General features: G+C 47.3%; 1 long non-coding RNA gene across 1 annotated transcript; it reads left to right on the forward strand.

Annotated features, from left to right (window-relative positions):
- Positions 1 to 10: 10 nt before the first annotated feature.
- On the forward strand, positions 11 to 27,440 carry LOC308186739. The gene is made up of 2 exons (XR_013944214.1): positions 11 to 147; positions 25,911 to 27,440. It is a non-coding gene; the product is annotated as an uncharacterized lncRNA (long non-coding RNA).

Genomic DNA, 27,440 nt, shown 5'->3' on the forward strand with positions numbered 1-27,440 from the left:
TCGTAGTTCTCTGGCGGATACTTCGGTAAAGTAAGTATCAAGATTTAGGGCCAGGCATAGTGGGGTATCTAATCCCAGTTTGGGCCCTGGCTTTCGTGGGTTTAAATCAGTCGTTAGTTCCTAAGATCATCTTAATGGTGTGTTTAGGTGCATCTTGGGCTTATGACAGCTCAGTTGCATTTTGATCTTAGTTAGCTAGGATAGGCATTTTACCACTCTTTACGCCGTGTCAATAGGACGGTTGATTTGGGTTTCTTGTATGACCGCGGTGGCTGGCACAAGATTTACCAACCCTTGAAGTTAGGCTGTTGCTATAACTAAGTCAAGTTTGCACTCATTGCTTAATGTTAATTACTGCTGAATACCCGTGGGGGCGTGGCTTAGCGAGGCGTCTTGGGCTACTACTTGGGTGTGCCTGATACCCGCTCCTCAAGGCCTGTATGGGGGTAGGTGGTCGAGGGCGTTTACACTGGGGCGCGGATACTTGCATGTATATATTTAGCAAAAACCAACCGTAAGGTTAGGACTAAGTCTTTTGTCCGCAGGCATGTTTTATGCCATCTTGGCAACTTCAGTGCCATGCTTTGTGTTAAGCTATGTGGACGGGGGTGTGGTTAGCTGATAGTTGAGTGGTGAGTGAGAGTGAAGTATATGAAATTATTGCTTGTGTTTACTATTTTTAGTACTGGAGTTTCTCTAATAAGTTTAAGTTATTTTGTATGTGTTTGTGTGTATATGTACATCGTTCCGATGATGTCATGGAAGGGATGATTAATGGAGTTTTAGAGGTAGTTTGCTGGGATTGGGCGATGAAGGTTTATGCTACATGGTGGTTAGCGAAAGTTTACTGGTTTAGTTTGTGAAGCGCAGGGGTTGCGCTTAATGATTTGTTGTTTTGTGCTATGTCCAACGAGCATTCATCCAATAGCCCCATTTAACCCGGAGGGTGGAGGTAACATTAACTGAATGTGGTCAAAGTGCATCAGTGTCAGGATGATTCCCCATATACGCCAACCGTCTCATCGAGGGACCCTTGAAATATAGGATAGGCCGTGAGGCAGGTGTGTCCAGGCTTAGATTGTGGGACCCCCGAAATCACTGGGAATAGCCACCTGTGAGGTAACCCCGGAAAAAATAAGAGGAACCAGAGGCGCCAAAAAGCTGGAACATGCCGCGATTACGCATTGAGAAGGTGAAAGTACTCACAGATGCCACTTTGAAGGGCAAGGAGGGGTGAGTGAACCCAGTGGATGGCCCTGACCGAGGAACCAGAGGCGCAAAAATGTGAGGAGGGCGAGGGGTTTAGGGGGAACGTATGGGCCTGAAGCTAGTCATACCGGACATTATGTGCAACGGGTTGCTGATTTCACGTGAGGAGTACGATTAATAAATCCGTCTGATACGAACTGCATGAGATATGTGGTGGAGAGTTGTTGTTGGAGCATGTCCTGTGAGCATTCATTAAAATGGGGTCTTGTTATGCGCTTGAGTGGAGTTGTATTGGGTGTTGTGCGGTATGGTCCTAGAACATTCATGCCGGGTGGTTTGGTAGGAGTGTGTTTAAGGGTTTAATGGCCGTGTACATGTATGGGTTTAGCACCTGCTTATAAGATAGTCCGTATATAATGTATATTACTGGTACTATAGTATGTATGTGTATGGGGTATATAAATTTATGCACGAATATGCATAACCAAATACCCCCGCCTCGGGGGGGGAGGGGGGGGGGGTTAAGCATAATGGCATAGATGGGGTAGAATTATTGGGGGCTTGCGGTTAGTTCCTGTAGTTGAGAACAATGGCGGCTTTTCGAGCCGCAGGCCTCGGGTAGTGTCCGGGCAGGAATAATGACTTATTTTATGTTTTTTTTAGGGATTTGCTTTGCGGTGGGTGTTTTGGGTGTGGCGTCGAATCCTTCGCCGTATTATGGGGTTGTTGGTTTGGTGTTAGCGTCTGTGGCGGGGTGCGGGTGGTTGCTGGGCCTTGGGGTTTCGTTTGTGGCTTTAGTGCTGTTTATGGTGTATTTGGGGGGTATGCTGGTGGTGTTTGTTTATTCAGTAGCTTTAGCAGCGGAGCCTTTCCCTGGGGCTTGGGGGGATTGACGGGTGATTGGATGTGCAGTAGCGTTTGTGGCAATTGTTTTTGGGGGGTTGGTGTTTGGGGGGTTTATGGGGGCTTGGAAGTTCGGGGTTTCTACTGTGAATAATGTTGGGGTGTTTGTTGTTCGGTCGGATTTTAGTGGAGTTTCCATGTTTTATTCACATGGGGCAGGGATGTTTTTAGTGGCGGGTTGGGGGCTGTTGTTGACTTTGTTTGTTGTATTGGAGCTTGTGCGGGGGTTGTCGCGGGGTGCTATTCGGGCGGTTTAGGGGTTAGGGTCAGAGAATAGTTTATTGAAAATGCCAGCTTTGGGAGCTGGAGATAAAGGTTTGAGTCCTTTTTTTCTGAGTTTGGGGTACTCTAAGAAGTGGTAAGTCTTCAATCTTTGGTTTACAAGACCAATGTTTTTATAAACTATTAGAGTATTTAGCAGTTGAGTATTTTGTTTTCTAGGGCGCTTGCGGCGGGGAGGAGAAATAGGAGGATAGTGAAGTAGGCGATTGAAGCGAGTTGGCCGATGATGATGAATGGGTGTTCGACGGGTTGGCTTCCTACTCATGTTAGGACGAGGAGGTCGGCGACTAGTACTCAGAATAGGAGCTGGGAGAGTGGTCGGAATGTTATTGCTCGTTGTTTTGATTTGTGCAGGAATGGGATTAGGAATAGGATCAGTACGGAGGCGGCCAGTGCTAATACGCCTCCTAGTTTATTTGGGATTGAACGTAGGATGGCGTAGGCGAATAGGAAGTATCATTCTGGCTTGATGTGTGGTGGGGTTACTAGTGGGTTTGCTGGGGTGAAGTTTTCTGGGTCTCCCAGGAGGTTAACCGCTCATGCTTCTTTCTTATGAGACGTTAGTAAACCAATTACATAGCCTTGTCAAGACTAAATCACAGGTAAAAATCCTGTACATCTCATGTGGCCAACCACTCCCAACTAGGATTCCAAGACGCCTCATCACCCATCATAGAAGAACTCGTTGAATTCCACGACCACGCCCTAATCGTTGCCCTAGCTATCTGCAGCCTAGTTCTCTACCTTTTAGCCCACATACTAACAGAAAAACTCTCGTCCAATGCTGTAGACGCCCAAGAAGTAGAGCTGATCTGGACAATCCTACCTGCTATCGTCCTGGTACTCCTCGCCCTCCCATCCCTACAAATCCTCTACATAATGGACGAAATCGATGAACCAGACCTCACCCTAAAAGCCATCGGCCACCAATGATACTGAAGCTACGAATACACAGACTTCAAAGACCTATCCTTCGACTCCTACATAGTGCCCACCCCAGACTTACCCAACGGCCACTTCCGACTGCTAGAAGTTGACCACCGCGTAGTTATCCCAATAGAATCCCCCATCCGCGTGATCATTACTGCAGGAGACGTACTCCACTCCTGAGCAGTCCCAACGCTCGGAGTTAAAACAGACGCAATCCCAGGCCGACTAAACCAAACTTCATTCATTACCACCCGGCCTGGGATTTTTTACGGACAATGCTCAGAAATTTGCGGGGCTAATCACAGCTACATACCCATTGTAGTAGAATCAACCCCACTCCCACATTTCGAGGCCTGATCGTCCCTTCTATCATCATCCTAATCATTAAGAAGCTATGCAACAGCACTAGCCTTTTAAGCTAGCCAAAGAGGGACTTCCCCCTCCTTAATGATATGCCACAGCTTAACCCCGCACCATGATTTTCAATCATAATTATAACCTGATTAACCCTAGCACTCCTCATCCAACCAAAACTACTAGCCTTCACCACAACCAACCCCCCATCAAATAAGACCTCCCTCACTACCAAACCCACACCATGATCCTGACCATGAACCTAAGCTTCTGTGACCAATTTTCCAGCCCCAATCTATTTGGCATCCCCTTAATCCTACTATCCCTACTCTTCCCAGCCCTACTATTCCCGTCCCCAAACAACCGATGAATCAACAACCGCCTTTCTACTATCCAAACATGACTCCTTCACCTAATCACAAAACAACTAATAGTCCCACTCAACAAAAATGGCCACAAATGAGCCATAATATTTACATCCCTAATAATCATACTTCTTACAATCAACCTTCTAGGCCTCCTTCCATATACATTCACCCCAACCACCCAACTATCTATGAACATAGCCCTAGCCTTCCCACTATGGCTCGCCACACTACTAACAGGCCTACGAAACCAACCATCAGCCTCTTTAGCCCACCTATTACCCGAAGGTACCCCTACACCCCTAATCCCCACACTAATCCTGATCGAAACAACCAGCCTACTAATCCGCCCCCTAGCCCTCGGAGTCCGCCTTACAGCCAACCTTACAGCAGGACACTTACTCATCCAACTCGTCTCTACAGCCTCCATTGCATTAATACCCACCCTTCCTGCAGTATCCATCCTAACAATAATCATCCTACTACTCCTAACCATCCTAGAAGTAGCAGTAGCCATAATCCAGGCCTACGTCTTCGTGCTCCTTCTAAGCCTATACTTACAAGAAAACATCTAATGGCACACCAAGCACACTCATACCACATAGTTGACCCAAGCCCTTGACCAATCTTCGGGGCAGCCGCCGCCCTACTCACAACCTCAGGATTAATCATGTGATTCCACTACAACTCATCCATACTACTAACCCTAGGCCTCATCTCAATACTCCTAGTAATACTCCAATGATGACGAGACATTGTACGAGAAAGCACCTTCCAAGGCCATCACACTCCCACAGTCCAAAAAGGCCTACGATACGGCATAATCCTTTTCATCACATCCGAAGCATTCTTCTTCTTAGGGTTCTTCTGAGCGTTCTTCCACTCGAGCCTGGCCCCAACCCCAGAACTAGGAGGCCAATGACCCCCAACAGGAATTAAACCACTCAACCCGATAGAAGTCCCCCTACTAAACACAGCCATCCTACTAGCCTCAGGCGTTACCGTAACGTGAGCCCATCACAGCATCACAGAAGGAAACCGAAAACACGCCATCCACGCCCTAACCCTAACGATCCTCCTGGGATTCTACTTCACAGCCCTACAAGCAATAGAATACCACGAAGCCCCATTCTCAATCGCCGATAGCGTCTACGGATCTACCTTCTTCGTTGCCACTGGATTCCACGGACTCCACGTAATCATCGGATCCTCCTTCCTGACCGTCTGCCTCTTCCGACTGATCAAGTTCCACTTTACATCAGACCACCACTTCGGATTCGAGGCAGCAGCCTGATACTGACACTTCGTAGACATCATCTGACTATTCCTCTACATAACCATCTACTGATGAGGATCTTGCTCTTCTAGTATATTAATTACAATTGACTTCCAATCTCTAGAATCTGGTATAAACCCAGAGGAGAGCAATGAACGCACTCATGTTCATATTCGCCCTATCATCAATCCTAAGCGCCGCCCTAACCGCATTAAACTTCTGACTCGCCCAAATAAACCCCGACTCAGAGAAACTCTCACCGTACGAATGTGGATTCGACCCACTTGGATCTGCTCGATTACCATTCTCAGTCCGATTCTTCCTCAGTAGCCATCCTGTTCGTCCTATTCGACCTAGAAATCGCCCTCCTACTCCCCCTGCCATGAGCCGTCCAACTCCAATCCCCCCTAATGACCCTCACCTGAACTGTAGTGATCCTCCTTCTCCTAACACTCGGACTGGCCTACGAGTGAATTCAAGGGGGCCTAGAATGAGCAGAATAACAGAAAGTTAGTCTAACCAAAAAGATAGCTGGTTTCGACCCAGCAGATTACAGCCAACCCTGTAACTTTCTTATGTCGCCCCTACATTTAAGCTTCTACTCAGCCTTCATTTTCAGCGGACTAGGACTAGCCTTCCACCGAACCCACCTAGTATCCGCCCTACTATGCCTTGAAAGCATAATATTATCGATATTCGTAGGCCTATCAATATGATCCATCGAAAACCAAGTCTCCTCATTCACCATGGTACCAATTCTCATGCTAACCTTCTCAGCGTGTGAGGCGGGCACAGGCCTGGCCATCCTAGTAGCCTCCACCCGCACACATGGCTCCGACCATCTACACAACCTAAACCTCCTGCAATGCTAAAAATCATCCTACCCACAATCATACTTCTTCCAACAGCCCTGCTGTCTCCACCAAAATTTCTATGGACTAACACCACCTTATACAGCCTCCTAATCGCTGCCCTAAGCCTACAGTGATTAATCCCAACCTACTACCCCTACAAATTTTTATCCAACTGAACAGGAATTGACCAAATCTCATCCCCCCTCCTAGTACTATCCTGCTGACTACTCCCACTCATAATCATAGCAAGCCAAAACCACCTGCAACAAGAACCCCTACAACGCAAACGAATCTTTATCTCAACCTTAGTCGCAGTCCAGCCATTCATCCTACTAGCCTTTTCCACCACAGAACTAGCACTATTTTACATCTCATTTGAAGCAACCCTCATTCCCACCCTAATCTTAATCACCCGATGGGGGAACCAACCAGAACGCCTAAGCGCTGGCATCTACCTGCTATTCTACACGCCAGTAAGCTCTCTACCCCTGCTAATCACAATCATACACCTATACGTGAAAATTGGCACCCTGCACCTGCCAACCCTACAACTAACCCACCCAACCCTATCCACCTCATGGACAGGAATACTATCAGGTCTAGCACTGCTCATAGCATTCATAGTAAAAGCCCCACTATACGGCCTACACCTCTGACTGCCAAAAGCCCACGTAGAAGCACCCATCGCAGGCTCAATACTCCTCGCCGCCCTACTACTAAAGCTAGGAGGATACGGAATTATACGAGTCACTCTATTTATGGGCCCACTGTCCAACCTCCTGCACTACCCCTTCCTAACCCTGGCCCTATGAGGCGCCCTAATGACTAGCTCAATCTGCCTACGACAGACAGACCTAAAATCACTAATCGCTTATTCATCCGTTAGCCACATAGGCCTAGTTATCGCCGCAGGAATAATCCAAACCCACTGATCATTCTCAGGGGCAATGATGCTAATAATTTCTCATGGACTAACTTCCTCCATACTATTCTGCCTAGCCAACACAAACTATGAACGTACGCACAGCCGAATTCTACTACTCACACGAGGCCTACAACCTCTCCTACCACTCATAGCTACCTGATGATTGCTGGCCAATCTAACAAACATAGCCTTACCCCCAACAACAAACCTCATAGCAGAGCTAACCATTATAATCACCTTATTCAACTGATCTGCCTTCACGATCATCCTAACAGGAATCGCAACCCTACTAACCGCCTCCTACACCTTATTCATACTACTAATGACCCAACGAGGCTCAATCCCCTCCCACATCAAGCTGTGGCATATCATTAAGGAGGGGGAAGTCCCTCTTTGGCTAGCTTAAAAGGCTAGTGCTGTTGCATAGCTTCTTAATGATTAGGATGATGATAGAAGGGACGATCAGGCCTCGAAATGTGGGAGTGGGGTTGATTCTACTACAATGGGTATGTAGCTGTGATTAGCCCCGCAAATTTCTGAGCATTGTCCGTAAAAAATCCCAGGCCGGGTGGTAATGAATGAAGTTTGGTTTAGTCGGCCTGGGATTGCGTCTGTTTTAACTCCGAGCGTTGGGACTGCTCAGGAGTGGAGTACGTCTCCTGCAGTAATGATCACGCGGATGGGGGATTCTATTGGGATAACTACGCGGTGGTCAACTTCTAGCAGTCGGAAGTGGCCGTTGGGTAAGTCTGGGGTGGGCACTATGTAGGAGTCGAAGGATAGGTCTTTGAAGTCTGTGTATTCGTAGCTTCAGTATCATTGGTGGCCGATGGCTTTTAGGGTGAGGTCTGGTTCATCGATTTTGTCCATTATGTAGAGGATTTGTAGGGATGGGAGGGCGAGGAGTACCAGGACGATAGCAGGTAGGATTGTCCAGATCAGCTCTACTTCTTGGGCGTCTACAGCATTGGACGAGAGTTTTTCTGTTAGTATGTGGGCTAAAAGGTAGAGAACTAGGCTGCAGATAGCTAGGGCAACGATTAGGGCGTGGTCGTGGAATTCAACGAGTTCTTCTATGATGGGTGATGAGGCGTCTTGGAATCCTAGTTGGGAGTGGTTGGCCACATGAGATGTACAGGATTTTTACCTGTGATTTAGTCTTGACAAGGCTATGTAATTGGTTTACTAACGTCTCATAAGAAAGAAGCATGAGCGGTGAATGCAGTTGGCTTGAAACCAGCATGTGAGGGTTCGATTCCTTCCTTTCTTGTACTTGGACGAAGGCCGGTTCCTCGAAAGTATGGTATGGGGGAGGGCAGCCGTGGATTCATTCAACGTTTGTGGTAGTTAGTTCTGGTTGTAGGACTTTTCGTTTGGCCGAAAAGGCTTCTCAGATGATGAATATTAGTATGATTACGGCTACTATTGAGATTAGGGAGCCGATGGAGGAAATGGTGTTTCATAGTGTGTAGGCGTCGGGATAGTCCGAGTATCGTCGGGGTATTCCTGCTAGGCCTAGGAAGTGCTGGGGGAAGAACGTTAGGTTTACTCCTGTAAATATTACCCCGAAGTGGGCTTTTGCTCATGTTTGGTGTAGGGTAAACCCAGTGAGTAGTGGGAATCAGTGAGTAAATCCTGCTAGAATGGCAAAGACGGCGCCTATGGATAGGACGTAGTGGAAGTGGGCAACTACGTAGTACGTGTCGTGCAGGGCGATGTCTAGGGAAGAGTTTGCAAGAACGATTCCTGTTAATCCTCCGATGGTAAATAGGAAGATAAATCCTAGAGCTCATAGTATTGGGGGGGTCTCATTTGATTGTTCCTCCGTGCAGGGTGGCTAGTCAGCTAAATACTTTGATTCCGGTAGGGATGGCAATGATTATAGTGGCTGATGTAAAGTAGGCTCGGGTATCAACGTCTATTCCTACTGTAAACATGTGGTGAGCTCAGACGATGAATCCTAGGAAGCCGATGGATAGTATGGCTCAGACTATTCCCATGTAGCCGAAGGGCTCCTTTTTGCCTGAGTAGTACGTGACTACGTGTGAGATGATTCCAAACCCCGGTAGGATCAGAATATAGACTTCTGGGTGTCCGAAGAATCAGAATAGGTGTTGGTACAGGATTGGGTCTCCTCCTCCAGCGGGGTCGAAGAATGTGGTGTTTAGGTTTCAATCAGTTAGTAATATTGTAATACCGGCGGCGAGTACGGGGAGTGATAGAAGGAGTAGGATGGCGGTAATTAGTACGGATCAGACAAATAGTGGGGTTTGGTATTGTGAGAGTGCGGGGGGTTTTATGTTGATGGCTGTGGTGATAAAGTTGATGGCCCCAAGGATGGAGGAGATACCGGCTAAGTGGAGTGAGAAGATAGCCAGGTCTACTGAAGCTCCGGCGTGGGCAAGGTTACCTGCTAGGGGAGGGTAGACAGTTCAGCCTGTGCCGGCGCCAGCTTCTACAGTGGATGAGGCTAGTAGGAGGAGGAATGATGGGGGGAGGAGTCAAAAGCTTATGTTGTTTATTCGCGGGAATGCTATGTCGGGGGCACCGATTATGAGGGGGACTAATCAGTTGCCGAATCCTCCGATCATGATGGGTATGACTATAAAGAAGCTTATTACAAAGGCGTGAGCGGTAACGATTACATTGTAAATTTGGTCGTCGCCTAGGAGAGTTCCTGGTTGTCCTAGTTCTGCGCGGATTAATAGGCTGAGTGCGGTGCCGACTATTCCTGCTCATGCCCCGAAGATGAGGTACAGGGTGCCAATATCCTTATGGTTAGTGGAAAATAGTCATCGGTTGATGAAGGTGACGGGTAAGATGGCTGAGTGTTGAAGCGTTAGGCTGTAGTCCTTTTTACAGAGGTTTAATTCCTCTTCTTATCGGCTCTGTAGTGAAATTCATGTTGAGTTGCAAGCTCATCGATGCGCACTAGGGTGCGTCAGGGTCTTTGTAGGCAGAAGCCAATTGGTTTAGGCATTTAGCTGTTAACTAGAGTTTTGTGGGATCGAAGCCCATCTGTCTAGGGAGGCTTTAGCTTAATTAAAGCGTCTGACTTGCATTCAGAAGATACAGGTTAATATTCTGTAAGTCTTAATGTGCAGAAACTAAGAGGGTTTAACTCTTATTTAAGGCTTTGAAGGCCTTCGGTTTGGGGTGTTATCCTAAGTTTCTAGACAATGGCATGTATTATTGGGGACAGGGGAAGTAAGAGGATTGATAGTGAGGCAAGGACCGCAGTAGGTGTGCTTGGGGCTTTGCTAGTGTATCATTGTTTTATGTGGTTAGAGGAGTTGGGGGGAAGGGTAATTGTTGAGTGGTATGCGAGGCGTAGGTAGAAGAAGAGGCTGAGCAGTGATAGCATGGCAATTGCCATGGCTGCTGGTGTTATTTCCTGTTTAGTTAGTTCTTGGATGATAAGTCACTTTGGTATAAAGCCTGTTAATGGGGGGAGGCCTGCTAGGGATAAAAGTACTAGTATTAGGGTGGCGTTTAGCACTGGGGTTTTTGTTCATGAGGTTGTGATCATGGATAGGTTAAGGGCTTTGATTTTGTTAAGGGCTAGGAATACGGCTGATGTTATGATTGTGTATAGGTAGAAGGTAAGTAAGGCCAATTTGGGGCTGTAAACTAGGATGATGGCGATTCAGCCTAAGTGGGAGATGGACGAGAAGGCTAGGATTTTGCGTGTTTGTGTTTGGTTCAGTCCTATTCAGCCTCCTAGTGCTGTTGAGGCTAGGGCCATGGCGGTGAGTAGAGCTGGGTCGAGGGATTTGGATGTTAGTAGGAGCAGGGTTAGTGGGGGGAATTTTATGAGGGTCGAGAGTAGCAGGGCTGTTATTAGTGGCGATCCTTGTAGTACTTCTGGGAATCAGAAGTGAAATGGCACTAGGCCCAGTTTAATAGCGATTGCTGCTGTCAGTAGTAGACAGGAGGTTGGGTGGTTTATTTGTGTGATGTCTCATTGGCCGGTGACTCAGGCATTGGTTATGCTAGAGAATAGGACCAGGGCGGAAGCAGCTGCTTGGGTTAGGAAGTATTTCGTTGCGGCTTCTACTGCTCGTGGGTGGTGGGATTTGGCAATTAGGGGAATGATGGCTAGTGTGTTGATCTCCAGTCCTGTCCAGGCCAGAACTCAGTGGTTGCTGGAAATTGTGATTGTGGTGCCCAAGATGAGGCTGAAGGTTATGATTGGGGTCGCGTAAGGGTTCATTAGTAGAGGAGGGGGTTAAACCATCATTTTCGGGGTATGGGCCCGATAGCTTGATTAGCTGACTCTACTAGAAAATAATATAAGGGAAGTATGGAGAATTTTGATTTCTCTTGTGTGGGTTCAATTCCTACTTTTCTAAGGTCAACAGGAAATGAGAGGGCTGTTATACCTCTATGTTCACTTTATCATAGTGACCCTTTGTAGTTCAGGCACATTTCCTTATGTAAGGAGGTAGGCCTGCATAGCAGATAGGTATGCTGATGTGTCAGAGGCACAGAGCTAGTGTGAGGGGTAGGAAGTTTTTTCATAGTAGGTGCATTAGTTGGTCATATCGGAATCGTGGGTATGAAGCTCGGACCCATAAGAAACCAGAAGATAGTAGGAGGACTTTTGTGGCTAGGATGACGGGGAATAGTTCTGTGGGTGGCCCTAGGGCGCTTGGGTTTAGGAATATGATGGCTGTAAGTGTATTTATTAGCATAATGTTCGCATATTCAGCTAGGAAGAATAAGGCGAAGGGTCCTGCGGCGTATTCAACGTTAAACCCTGAGACTAGCTCAGATTCACCCTCTGTGAGGTCAAAAGGAGCTCGGTTTGTCTCTGCTAGGGTGGATACGTATCATATTATTGCTAGGGGTCATGAGGAGAAAATGAAGTATAGAGGCTCCTGTGCGACGGCAAAGGAGCTGAGTGTGTAGCTTCCGCTTAGTATGATTATTGATAGCAGGATTATGGCCAGTGTCACTTCGTATGAAATGGTCTGTGCTACTGCCCGTAGGGCTCCGATTAGTGCGTATTTTGAGTTCGAGGCTCAGCCTGATCATAGGACTGAGTAGACGGCTAGGCTTGACATGGCTATTAGGAAGAGAACTCCGAGGTTTAGATCTGCTAGGGGAAATGGGAGTGGTAGTGGTGCTCAAGTGGTGAGGGCTAGGACAAGGGCTAGTATTGGTATCAGAATGAATAGAAGTGGGGAAGAGGTAGAGGGTCGGATGGGCTCTTTGGTAAATAGTTTCAGTCCGTCCGCAAATGGTTGAAGTAGGCCAAAAGGCCCGACAACGTTAGGGCCTTTGCGGGATTGTATGTAGCTTAGGATTTTCCGTTCTACTAGGGTTAGGAAGGCTACGGCAATCAGGATTGGGATGATGTATAGGAGGGATATAATGAGGCAGCTTAGTGTTGTTATTTGAATCATGGGTGAAGCTAGGGAGAGGATTTGAACCTCTGGGGAAAGGGCTTAAGCCTTCTGCACTTGCCGGGCTCTGCCACTCTAGCTGGTCCTTTTCTAGGACTGAAAGTGGTGGGGGAAGGCCCTCTTCACGGTTTAGTTGGTTTCACTGCTTAGAGGGGGGGGGGCGTGCTTGTGGTATTGGCCTCCTGTTGTTGAATTAGTAGGTTACAATTGAAGGTGATGCCTGCCCGGTGACTTAGGTTTAACGGCCGCGGTATCCTAACCGTGCAAATGTAGCGCAATCAATTGTCCCATAAATCGAGACTTGTATGAATGGCTAAACGAGGTCTTAACTGTCTCTCACAGATAATCAGTGAAATTGATCTCCCCGTGCAAAAGCGGGGATGTGAACATAAGACGAGAAGACCCTGTGGAACTTAAAAATCAACGACCACCGCGAATCCTCAATCAACCCCACTGGGGCCACTACCATCGCAGAGCCTGGTCGATATTTTTCGGTTGGGGCGACCTTGGAGGAGAACAAATCCTCCAAAAACAAGACCATACCTCTTTACCTAGAGCTACCCCTCAAAGTGCTAACAGTGACCAGACCCAATATAATTGATTAATGGACCAAGCTACCCCAGGGATAACAGCGCAATCCCCCTCAAGAGCCCATATCGACAGGGGGGTTTACGACCTCGATGTTGGATCAGGACATCCTAATGGTGCAGCCGCTATTAAGGGTTCGTTTGTTCAACGATTAACAGTCCTACGTGATCTGAGTTCAGACCGGAGCAATCCAGGTCGGTTTCTATCTATGACACACTCTCCCCAGTACGAAAGGACCGGGAAAGTGGGGCCAATACCACAAGCACGCCCCCCCCCGGCTCTAAGCAGTGAAACCAACTAAACCGTGAAGAGGGCCTTCCCCCACCACTTTCAATCCTAGAAAAGGACCAGCTAGAGTGGCAGAGCCCGGCAAGTGCAGAAGGCTTAAGCCCTTTCCCCAGAGGTTCAAATCCTCTCCCTAGCTTCACCCATGATTCAAATAACAACACTAAGCTGCCTCGTTATATCCCTCCTATACATCATCCCAATCCTGATTGCCGTAGCCTTCCTAACCCTAGTAGAACGGAAAATCCTAAGCTACATACAATCCCGCAAAGGCCCTAATGTTGTCGGGCCTTTTGGCCTACTTCAACCATTTGCGGACGGACTGAAACTATTTACCAAAGAGCCCATCCGACCCTCTACCTCTTCCCCACTTCTATTCATTCTGATACCAATACTAGCCCTTGTCCTAGCCCTCACCACTTGAGCACCACTACCACTCCCATTTCCCCTAGCAGATCTAAACCTCGGAGTTCTCTTCCTAATAGCCATGTCAAGCCTAGCCGTCTACTCAGTCCTATGATCAGGCTGAGCCTCGAACTCAAAATACGCACTAATCGGAGCCCTACGGGCAGTAGCACAGACCATTTCATACGAAGTGACACTGGCCATAATCCTGCTATCAATAATCATACTAAGCGGAAGCTACACACTCAGCTCCTTTGCCGTCGCACAGGAGCCTCTATACTTCATTTTCTCCTCATGACCCCTAGCAATAATATGATACGTATCCACCCTAGCAGAGACAAACCGAGCTCCTTTTGACCTCACAGAGGGTGAATCTGAGCTAGTCTCAGGGTTTAACGTTGAATACGCCGCAGGACCCTTCGCCTTATTCTTCCTAGCTGAATATGCGAACATTATGCTAATAAATACACTTACAGCCATCATATTCCTAAACCCAAGCGCCCTAGGGCCACCCACAGAACTATTCCCCGTCATCCTAGCCACAAAAGTCCTCCTACTATCTTCTGGTTTCTTATGGGTCCGAGCTTCATACCCACGATTCCGATATGACCAACTAATGCACCTACTATGAAAAAACTTCCTACCCCTCACACTAGCTCTGTGCCTCTGACACATCAGCATACCTATCTGCTATGCAGGCCTACCTCCTTACATAAGGAAATGTGCCTGAACTACAAAGGGTCACTATGATAAAGTGAACATAGAGGTATAACAGCCCTCTCATTTCCTGTTGACCTTAGAAAAGTAGGAATTGAACCCACACAAGAGAAATCAAAATTCTCCATACTTCCCTTATATTATTTTCTAGTAGAGTCAGCTAATCAAGCTATCGGGCCCATACCCCGAAAATGATGGTTTAACCCCCTCCTCTACTAATGAACCCTTACGCGACCCCAATCATAACCTTCAGCCTCATCTTGGGCACCACCATCACAATTTCCAGCAACCACTGAGTTCTGGCCTGGACAGGACTGGAGATCAACGCACTAGCCATCATTCCCCTAATTGCCAAATCCCACCACCCACGAGCAGTAGAAGCCGCAACGAAATACTTCCTAACCCAAGCAGCTGCTTCCGCCCTGGTCCTATTCTCTAGCATAACCAATGCCTGAGTCACCGGCCAATGAGACATCACACAAATAAACCACCCAACCTCCTGTCTACTACTGACAGCAGCAATCGCTATTAAACTGGGCCTAGTGCCATTTCACTTCTGATTCCCAGAAGTACTACAAGGATCGCCACTAATAACAGCCCTGCTACTCTCGACCCTCATAAAATTCCCCCCACTAACCCTGCTCCTACTAACATCCAAATCCCTCGACCCAGCTCTACTCACCGCCATGGCCCTAGCCTCAACAGCACTAGGAGGCTGAATAGGACTGAACCAAACACAAACACGCAAAATCCTAGCCTTCTCGTCCATCTCCCACTTAGGCTGAATCGCCATCATCCTAGTTTACAGCCCCAAATTGGCCTTACTTACCTTCTACCTATACACAATCATAACATCAGCCGTATTCCTAGCCCTTAACAAAATCAAAGCCCTTAACCTATCCATGATCACAACCTCATGAACAAAAACCCCAGTGCTAAACGCCACCCTAATACTAGTACTTTTATCCCTAGCAGGCCTCCCCCCATTAACAGGCTTTATACCAAAGTGACTTATCATCCAAGAACTAACTAAACAGGAAATAACACCAGCAGCCATGGCAATTGCCATGCTATCACTGCTCAGCCTCTTCTTCTACCTACGCCTCGCATACCACTCAACAATTACCCTTCCCCCCAACTCCTCTAACCACATAAAACAATGATACACTAGCAAAGCCCCAAGCACACCTACTGCGGTCCTTGCCTCACTATCAATCCTCTTACTTCCCCTGTCCCCAATAATACATGCCATTGTCTAGAAACTTAGGATAACACCCCAAACCGAAGGCCTTCAAAGCCTTAAATAAGAGTTAAACCCTCTTAGTTTCTGCACATTAAGACTTACAGAATATTAACCTGTATCTTCTGAATGCAAGTCAGACGCTTTAATTAAGCTAAAGCCTCCCTAGACAGATGGGCTTCGATCCCACAAAACTCTAGTTAACAGCTAAATGCCTAAACCAATTGGCTTCTGCCTACAAAGACCCTGACGCACCCTAGTGCGCATCGATGAGCTTGCAACTCAACATGAATTTCACTACAGAGCCGATAAGAAGAGGAATTAAACCTCTGTAAAAAGGACTACAGCCTAACGCTTCAACACTCAGCCATCTTACCCGTCACCTTCATCAACCGATGACTATTTTCCACTAACCATAAGGATATTGGCACCCTGTACCTCATCTTCGGGGCATGAGCAGGAATAGTCGGCACCGCACTCAGCCTATTAATCCGCGCAGAACTAGGACAACCAGGAACTCTCCTAGGCGACGACCAAATTTACAATGTAATCGTTACCGCTCACGCCTTTGTAATAAGCTTCTTTATAGTCATACCCATCATGATCGGAGGATTCGGCAACTGATTAGTCCCCCTCATAATCGGTGCCCCCGACATAGCATTCCCGCGAATAAACAACATAAGCTTTTGACTCCTCCCCCCATCATTCCTCCTCCTACTAGCCTCATCCACTGTAGAAGCTGGCGCCGGCACAGGCTGAACTGTCTACCCTCCCCTAGCAGGTAACCTTGCCCACGCCGGAGCTTCAGTAGACCTGGCTATCTTCTCACTCCACTTAGCCGGTATCTCCTCCATCCTTGGGGCCATCAACTTTATCACCACAGCCATCAACATAAAACCCCCCGCACTCTCACAATACCAAACCCCACTATTTGTCTGATCCGTACTAATTACCGCCATCCTACTCCTTCTATCACTCCCCGTACTCGCCGCCGGTATTACAATATTACTAACTGATCGAAACCTAAACACCACATTCTTCGACCCCGCTGGAGGAGGAGACCCAATCCTGTACCAACACCTATTCTGATTCTTCGGACACCCAGAAGTCTATATTCTGATCCTACCGGGGTTTGGAATCATCTCACACGTAGTCACGTACTACTCAGGCAAAAAGGAGCCCTTCGGCTACATGGGAATAGTCTGAGCCATACTATCCATCGGCTTCCTAGGATTCATCGTCTGAGCTCACCACATGTTTACAGTAGGAATAGACGTTGATACCCGAGCCTACTTTACATCAGCCACTATAATCATTGCCATCCCTACCGGAATCAAAGTATTTAGCTGACTAGCCACCCTGCACGGAGGAACAATCAAATGAGACCCCCCCAATACTATGAGCTCTAGGATTTATCTTCCTATTTACCATCGGAGGATTAACAGGAATCGTTCTTGCAAACTCTTCCCTAGACATCGCCCTGCACGACACGTACTACGTAGTTGCCCACTTCCACTACGTCCTATCCATAGGCGCCGTCTTTGCCATTCTAGCAGGATTTACTCACTGATTCCCACTACTCACTGGGTTTACCCTACACCAAACATGAGCAAAAGCCCACTTCGGGGTAATATTTACAGGAGTAAACCTAACGTTCTTCCCCCAGCACTTCCTAGGCCTAGCAGGAATACCCCGACGATACTCGGACTATCCCGACGCCTACACACTATGAAACACCATTTCCTCCATCGGCTCCCTAATCTCAATAGTAGCCGTAATCATACTAATATTCATCATCTGAGAAGCCTTTTCGGCCAAACGAAAAGTCCTACAACCAGAACTAACTACCACAAACGTTGAATGAATCCACGGCTGCCCTCCCCCATACCATACTTTCGAGGAACCGGCCTTCGTCCAAGTACAAGAAAGGAAGGAATCGAACCCTCACATGCTGGTTTCAAGCCAACTGCATTCACCGCTCATGCTTCTTTCTTATGAGACGTTAGTAAACCAATTACATAGCCTTGTCAAGACTAAATCACAGGTAAAAATCCTGTACATCTCATGTGGCCAACCACTCCCAACTAGGATTCCAAGACGCCTCATCACCCATCATAGAAGAACTCGTTGAATTCCACGACCACGCCCTAATCGTTGCCCTAGCTATCTGCAGCCTAGTTCTCTACCTTTTAGCCCACATACTAACAGAAAAACTCTCGTCCAATGCTGTAGACGCCCAAGAAGTAGAGCTGATCTGGACAATCCTACCTGCTATCGTCCTGGTACTCCTCGCCCTCCCATCCCTACAAATCCTCTACATAATGGACAAAATCGATGAACCAGACCTCACCCTAAAAGCCATCGGCCACCAATGATACTGAAGCTACGAATACACAGACTTCAAAGACCTATCCTTCGACTCCTACATAGTGCCCACCCCAGACTTACCCAACGGCCACTTCCGACTGCTAGAAGTTGACCACCGCGTAGTTATCCCAATAGAATCCCCCATCCGCGTGATCATTACTGCAGGAGACGTACTCCACTCCTGAGCAGTCCCAACGCTCGGAGTTAAAACAGACGCAATCCCAGGCCGACTAAACCAAACTTCATTCATTACCACCCGGCCTGGGATTTTTTACGGACAATGCTCAGAAATTTGCGGGGCTAATCACAGCTACATACCCATTGTAGTAGAATCAACCCCACTCCCACATTTCGAGGCCTGATCGTCCCTTCTATCATCATCCTAATCATTAAGAAGCTATGCAACAGCACTAGCCTTTTAAGCTAGCCAAAGAGGGACTTCCCCCTCCTTAATGATATGCCACAGCTTGATGTGGGAGGGGATTGAGCCTCGTTGGGTCATTAGTAGTATGAATAAGGTGTAGGAGGCGGTTAGTAGGGTTGCGATTCCTGTTAGGATGATCGTGAAGGCAGATCAGTTGAATAAGGTGATTATAATGGTTAGCTCTGCTATGAGGTTTGTTGTTGGGGGTAAGGCTATGTTTGTTAGATTGGCCAGCAATCATCAGGTAGCTATGAGTGGTAGGAGAGGTTGTAGGCCTCGTGTGAGTAGTAGAATTCGGCTGTGCGTACGTTCATAGTTTGTGTTGGCTAGGCAGAATAGTATGGAGGAAGTTAGTCCATGAGAAATTATTAGCATCATTGCCCCTGAGAATGATCAGTGGGTTTGGATTATTCCTGCGGCGATAACTAGGCCTATGTGGCTAACGGATGAATAAGCGATTAGTGATTTTAGGTCTGTCTGTCGTAGGCAGATTGAGCTAGTCATTAGGGCGCCTCATAGGGCCAGGGTTAGGAAGGGGTAGTGCAGGAGGTTGGACAGTGGGCCCATAAATAGAGTGACTCGTATAATTCCGTATCCTCCTAGCTTTAGTAGTAGGGCGGCGAGGAGTATTGAGCCTGCGATGGGTGCTTCTACGTGGGCTTTTGGCAGTCAGAGGTGTAGGCCGTATAGTGGGGCTTTTACTATGAATGCTATGAGCAGTGCTAGACCTGATAGTATTCCTGTCCATGAGGTGGATAGGGTTGGGTGGGTTAGTTGTAGGGTTGGCAGGTGCAGGGTGCCAATTTTCACGTATAGGTGTATGATTGTGATTAGCAGGGGTAGAGAGCTTACTGGCGTGTAGAATAGCAGGTAGATGCCAGCGCTTAGGCGTTCTGGTTGGTTCCCCCATCGGGTGATTAAGATTAGGGTGGGAATGAGGGTTGCTTCAAATGAGATGTAAAATAGTGCTAGTTCTGTGGTGGAAAAGGCTAGTAGGATGAATGGCTGGACTGCGACTAAGGTTGAGATAAAGATTCGTTTGCGTTGTAGGGGTTCTTGTTGCAGGTGGTTTTGGCTTGCTATGATTATGAGTGGGAGTAGTCAGCAGGATAGTACTAGGAGGGGGGATGAGATTTGGTCAATTCCTGTTCAGTTGGATAAAAATTTGTAGGGGTAGTAGGTTGGGATTAATCACTGTAGGCTTAGGGCAGCGATTAGGAGGCTGTATAAGGTGGTGTTAGTCCATAGAAATTTTGGTGGAGACAGCAGGGCTGTTGGAAGAAGTATGATTGTGGGTAGGATGATTTTTAGCATTGCAGGAGGTTTAGGTTGTGTAGATGGTCGGAGCCATGTGTGCGGGTGGAGGCTACTAGGATGGCCAGGCCTGTGCCCGCCTCACACGCTGAGAAGGTTAGCATGAGAATTGGTACCATGGTGAATGAGGAGACTTGGTTTTCGATGGATCATATTGATAGGCCTACGAATATCGATAATATTATGCTTTCAAGGCATAGTAGGGCGGATACTAGGTGGGTTCGGTGGAAGGCTAGTCCTAGTCCGCTGAAAATGAAGGCTGAGTAGAAGCTTAAATGTAGGGGCGACATAAGAAAGTTACAGGGTTGGCTGTAATCTGCTGGGTCGAAACCAGCTATCTTTTTGGTTAGACTAACTTTCTGTTATTCTGCTCATTCTAGGCCCCCTTGAATTCACTCGTAGGCCAGTCCGAGTGTTAGGAGAAGGAGGATCACTACAGTTCAGGTGAGGGTCATTAGGGGGGATTGGAGTTGGACGGCTCATGGCAGGGGGAGTAGGAGGGCGATTTCTAGGTCGAATAGGACGAACAGGATGGCTACTGAGGAAGAATCGGACTGAGAATGGTAATCGAGCAGATCCAAGTGGGTCGAATCCACATTCGTACGGTGAGAGTTTCTCTGAGTCGGGGTTTATTTGGGCGAGTCAGAAGTTTAATGCGGTTAGGGCGGCGCTTAGGATTGATGATAGGGCGAATATGAACATGAGTGCGTTCATTGCTCTCCTCTGGGTTTATACCAGATTCTAGAGATTGGAAGTCAATTGTAATTAATATACTAGAAGAGCAAGATCCTCATCAGTAGATGGTTATGTAGAGGAATAGTCAGATGATGTCTACGAAGTGTCAGTATCAGGCTGCTGCCTCGAATCCGAAGTGGTGGTCTGATGTAAAGTGGAACTTGATCAGTCGGAAGAGGCAGACGGTCAGGAAGGAGGATCCGATGATTACGTGGAGTCCGTGGAATCCAGTGGCAACGAAGAAGGTAGATCCGTAGACGCTATCGGCGATTGAGAATGGGGCTTCGTGGTATTCTATTGCTTGTAGGGCTGTGAAGTAGAATCCCAGGAGGATCGTTAGGGTTAGGGCGTGGATGGCGTGTTTTCGGTTTCCTTCTGTGATGCTGTGATGGGCTCACGTTACGGTAACGCCTGAGGCTAGTAGGATGGCTGTGTTTAGTAGGGGGACTTCTATCGGGTTGAGTGGTTTAATTCCTGTTGGGGGTCATTGGCCTCCTAGTTCTGGGGTTGGGGCCAGGCTCGAGTGGAAGAACGCTCAGAAGAACCCTAAGAAGAAGAATGCTTCGGATGTGATGAAAAGGATTATGCCGTATCGTAGGCCTTTTTGGACTGTGGGAGTGTGATGGCCTTGGAAGGTGCTTTCTCGTACAATGTCTCGTCATCATTGGAGTATTACTAGGAGTATTGAGATGAGGCCTAGGGTTAGTAGTATGGATGAGTTGTAGTGGAATCACATGATTAATCCTGAGGTTGTGAGTAGGGCGGCGGCTGCCCCGAAGATTGGTCAAGGGCTTGGGTCAACTATGTGGTATGAGTGTGCTTGGTGTGCCATTAGATGTTTTCTTGTAAGTATAGGCTTAGAAGGAGCACGAAGACGTAGGCCTGGATTATGGCTACTGCTACTTCTAGGATGGTTAGGAGTAGTAGGATGATTATTGTTAGGATGGATACTGCAGGAAGGGTGGGTATTAATGCAATGGAGGCTGTAGAGACGAGTTGGATGAGTAAGTGTCCTGCTGTAAGGTTGGCTGTAAGGCGGACTCCGAGGGCTAGGGGGCGGATTAGTAGGCTGGTTGTTTCGATCAGGATTAGTGTGGGGATTAGGGGTGTAGGGGTACCTTCGGGTAATAGGTGGGCTAAAGAGGCTGATGGTTGGTTTCGTAGGCCTGTTAGTAGTGTGGCGAGCCATAGTGGGAAGGCTAGGGCTATGTTCATAGATAGTTGGGTGGTTGGGGTGAATGTATATGGAAGGAGGCCTAGAAGGTTGATTGTAAGAAGTATGATTATTAGGGATGTAAATATTATGGCTCATTTGTGGCCATTTTTGTTGAGTGGGACTATTAGTTGTTTTGTGATTAGGTGAAGGAGTCATGTTTGGATAGTAGAAAGGCGGTTGTTGATTCATCGGTTGTTTGGGGACGGGAATAGTAGGGCTGGGAAGAGTAGGGATAGTAGGATTAAGGGGATGCCAAATAGATTGGGGCTGGAAAATTGGTCACAGAAGCTTAGGTTCATGGTCAGGATCATGGTGTGGGTTTGGTAGTGAGGGAGGTCTTATTTGATGGGGGGTTGGTTGTGGTGAAGGCTAGTAGTTTTGGTTGGATGAGGAGTGCTAGGGTTAATCAGGTTATAATTATGATTGAAAATCATGGTGCGGGGTTAAGCTGTGGCATATCATTAAGGAGGGGGAAGTCCCTCTTTGGCTAGCTTAAAAGGCTAGTGCTGTTGCATAGCTTCTTAATGATTAGGATGATGATAGAAGGGACGATCAGGCCTCGAAATGTGGGAGTGGGGTTGATTCTACTACAATGGGTATGTAGCTGTGATTAGCCCCGCAAATTTCTGAGCATTGTCCGTAAAAAATCCCAGGCCGGGTGGTAATGAATGAAGTTTGGTTTAGTCGGCCTGGGATTGCGTCTGTTTTAACTCCGAGCGTTGGGACTGCTCAGGAGTGGAGTACGTCTCCTGCAGTAATGATCACGCGGATGGGGGATTCTATTGGGATAACTACGCGGTGGTCAACTTCTAGCAGTCGGAAGTGGCCGTTGGGTAAGTCTGGGGTGGGCACTATGTAGGAGTCGAAGGATAGGTCTTTGAAGTCTGTGTATTCGTAGCTTCAGTATCATTGGTGGCCGATGGCTTTTAGGGTGAGGTCTGGTTCATCGATTTCGTCCATTATGTAGAGGATTTGTAGGGATGGGAGGGCGAGGAGTACCAGGACGATAGCAGGTAGGATTGTCCAGATCAGCTCTACTTCTTGGGCGTCTACAGCATTGGACGAGAGTTTTTCTGTTAGTATGTGGGCTAAAAGGTAGAGAACTAGGCTGCAGATAGCTAGGGCAACGATTAGGGCGTGGTCGTGGAATTCAACGAGTTCTTCTATGATGGGTGATGAGGCGTCTTGGAATCCTAGTTGGGAGTGGTTGGCCACATGAGATGTACAGGATTTTTACCTGTGATTTAGTCTTGACAAGGCTATGTAATTGGTTTACTAACGTCTCATAAGAAAGAAGCATGAGCGGTTAACCTCCTGGGAGACCCAGAAAACTTCACCCCAGCAAACCCACTAGTAACCCCACCACACATCAAGCCAGAATGATACTTCCTATTCGCCTACGCCATCCTACGTTCAATCCCAAATAAACTAGGAGGCGTATTAGCACTGGCCGCCTCCGTACTGATCCTATTCCTAATCCCATTCCTGCACAAATCAAAACAACGAGCAATAACATTCCGACCACTCTCCCAGCTCCTATTCTGAGTACTAGTCGCCGACCTCCTCGTCCTAACATGAGTAGGAAGCCAACCCGTCGAACACCCATTCATCATCATCGGCCAACTCGCTTCAATCGCCTACTTCACTATCCTCCTATTTCTCCTCCCCGCCGCAAGCGCCCTAGAAAACAAAATACTCAACTGCTAAATACTCTAATAGTTTATAAAAACATTGGTCTTGTAAACCAAAGATTGAAGACTTACCACTTCTTAGAGTACCCCAAACTCAGAAAAAAAGGACTCAAACCTTTATCTCCAGCTCCCAAAGCTGGCATTTTCAATAAACTATTCTCTGACCCTAACCCCTAAACCGCCCGAATAGCACCCCGCGACAACCCCCGCACAAGCTCCAATACAACAAACAAAGTCAACAACAGCCCCCAACCCGCCACTAAAAACATCCCTGCCCCATGTGAATAAAACATGGAAACTCCACTAAAATCCGACCGAACAACAAACACCCCAACATTATTCACAGTAGAAACCCCGAACTTCCAAGCCCCCATAAACCCCCCAAACACCAACCCCCCAAAAACAATTGCCACAAACGCTACTGCACATCCAATCACCCGTCAATCCCCCCAAGCCCCAGGGAAAGGCTCCGCTGCTAAAGCTACTGAATAAACAAACACCACCAGCATACCCCCCAAATACACCATAAACAGCACTAAAGCCACGAACGAAACCCCAAGGCCCAGCAACCACCCGCACCCCGCCACAGACGCTAACACCAAACCAACAACCCCATAATACGGCGAAGGATTCGACGCCACACCCAAAACACCCACCGCAAAGCAAATCCCTAAAAAAAACATAAAATAAGTCATTATTCCTGCCCGGACACTACCCGAGGCCTGCGGCTCGAAAAGCCGCCATTGTTCTCAACTACAGGAACTAACCGCAAGCCCCCAATAATTCTACCCCATCTATGCCATTATGCTTAACCCCCCCCCCCTCCCCCCCCGAGGCGGGGGTATTTGGTTATGCATATTCGTGCATAAATTTATATACCCCATACACATACATACTATAGTACCAGTAATATACATTATATACGGACTATCTTATAAGCAGGTGCTAAACCCATACATGTACACGGCCATTAAACCCTTAAACACACTCCTACCAAACCACCCGGCATGAATGTTCTAGGACCATACCGCACAACACCCAATACAACTCCACTCAAGCGCATAACAAGACCCCATTTTAATGAATGCTCACAGGACATGCTCCAACAACAACTCTCCACCACATATCTCATGCAGTTCGTATCAGACGGATTTATTAATCGTACTCCTCACGTGAAATCAGCAACCCGTTGCACATAATGTCCGGTATGACTAGCTTCAGGCCCATACGTTCCCCCTAAACCCCTCGCCCTCCTCACATTTTTGCGCCTCTGGTTCCTCGGTCAGGGCCATCCATTGGGTTCACTCACCCCTCCTTGCCCTTCAAAGTGGCATCTGTGAGTACTTTCACCTTCTCAATGCGTAATCGCGGCATGTTCCAGCTTTTTGGCGCCTCTGGTTCCTCTTATTTTTTCCGGGGTTACCTCACAGGTGGCTATTCCCAGTGATCTCGGGGGTCCCACAATCTAAGCCTGGACACACCTGCCTCACGGCCTATCCTATATTTCAAGGGTCCCTCGATGAGACGGTTGGCGTATATGGGGAATCATCCTGACACTGATGCACTTTGACCACATTCAGTTAATGTTACCTCCACCCTCCGGGTTAAATGGGGCTATTGGATGAATGCTCGTTGGACATAGCACAAAACAACAAATCATTAAGCGCAACCCCTGCGCTTCACAAACTAAACCAGTAAACTTTCGCTAACCACCATGTAGCATAAACCTTCATCGCCCAATCCCAGCAAACTACCTCTAAAACTCCATTAATCATCCCTTCCATGACATCATCGGAACGATGTACATATACACACAAACACATACAAAATAACTTAAACTTATTAGAGAAACTCCAGTACTAAAAATAGTAAACACAAGCAATAATTTCATATACTTCACTCTCACTCACCACTCAACTATCAGCTAACCACACCCCCGTCCACATAGCTTAACACAAAGCATGGCACTGAAGTTGCCAAGATGGCATAAAACATGCCTGCGGACAAAAGACTTAGTCCTAACCTTACGGTTGGTTTTTGCTAAATATATACATGCAAGTATCCGCGCCCCAGTGTAAACGCCCTCGACCACCTACCCCCATACAGGCCTTGAGGAGCGGGTATCAGGCACACCCAAGTAGTAGCCCAAGACGCCTCGCTAAGCCACGCCCCCACGGGTATTCAGCAGTAATTAACATTAAGCAATGAGTGCAAACTTGACTTAGTTATAGCAACAGCCTAACTTCAAGGGTTGGTAAATCTTGTGCCAGCCACCGCGGTCATACAAGAAACCCAAATCAACCGTCCTATTGACACGGCGTAAAGAGTGGTAAAATGCCTATCCTAGCTAACTAAGATCAAAATGCAACTGAGCTGTCATAAGCCCAAGATGCACCTAAACACACCATTAAGATGATCTTAGGAACTAACGACTGATTTAAACCCACGAAAGCCAGGGCCCAAACTGGGATTAGATACCCCACTATGCCTGGCCCTAAATCTTGATACTTACTTTACCGAAGTATCCGCCAGAGAACTACGAGCACAAACGCTTAAAACTCTAAGGACTTGGCGGTGCCCCAAACCCACCTAGAGGAGCCTGTTCTACAATCGATAATCCCCGATTAACCCAACCACCCCTTGCCAACACAGCCTACATACCGCCGTCGCCAGCCCACCTCGAATGAGAGCACAACAGTGGACACAATAGCACCCCGCTAATAAGACAGGTCAAGGTATAGCCTATGGAGTGGAAGAAATGGGCTACATTCCCTATTCATAGGGCACACGGAAAGAAGCGTGAAACCACTTCTGGAAGGCGGATTTAGCAGTAAAGTGGGACAATAGAGCCTACTTTAAGCCGGCCCTGGGGCACGTACATACCGCCCGTCACCCTCCTCAAAAGCCACATCCCACATAACTAATACCATAAATACGCTGAAGATGAGGTAAGTCGTAACAAGGTAAGTGTACCGGAAGGTGTACTTAGAATATCAAGACGTAGCTATAACACCAAAGCACTCAGCTTACACCTGAAAGATATCTACTAGACCGGATCGTCTTGAAGCCCCCCCTCTAGCTCAACCACACAAATAGTACACCAAAACTAAAGAATTTACTAAACTAATTAAACTAAAGCATTTTACAGTCTTAGTATAGGCGATAGAAAAGACACTTAGACGTGATAGAGACCCCAGTACCGTAAGGGAAAGATGAAATAGCAGTGAAACAATCAAAGCGACAGACAGCAAAGATCAACCCTTGTACCTTTTGCATCATGGTTTAGCGAGAACAACCAAGCAAAGTGAACTAAAGTTTGCCCCCCCGAAACCCAAGCGAGCTACTTTCAAGCAGTTAAAGAGAGCGAACCCGTCTCTGTTGCAAAAGAGTGGGATGACTTGTCAGTAGAGGTGAAAAGCCAACCGAGCTGGGTGATAGCTGGTTACCTGTGAAACGAATCTAAGTTCCCCCTTAATCCTCCCTACCGGACATCCTGAACCCTAATGAGATGATTAAGAGCTATTTAATGGAGGGACAGCTCCATTAAAAAAGGACACAACCTCGACTAGCGGATAATTCTTACTACTGATCCTACCGTGGGCCCTAAAGCAGCCATCAAAAAAGAGTGCGTCAAAGCTCCACCACCTAAAAATACCAAAATAAGATGATTCCCTTATCACAAACAGGTCAACCTATGAATATAGGAGAATTAATGCTAAAATAAGTAACTCAGGGCCACACCCCTCTAACGGCGCAAGCTTACATAGAAACATTATTAACAGACCTAGACAGATACAAAAACCCCTACAAGACCACGTATTAACTAACCCTGTTAACCCGACTCAGGAGCGCCTATAAGAGCGATTAAAATCTGTGAAAGGAACTCGGCAAATTAATAAGGCCCGACTGTTTACCAAAAACATAGCCTTCAGCAAATTAAACAAGTATTGAA

This window comes from Anser brachyrhynchus (assembly GCF_964034855.1).
Source record: "Anser brachyrhynchus genome assembly, contig: SCAFFOLD_134, whole genome shotgun sequence".
NCBI classification, from domain to species: domain Eukaryota; kingdom Metazoa; phylum Chordata; class Aves; order Anseriformes; family Anatidae; genus Anser; species Anser brachyrhynchus.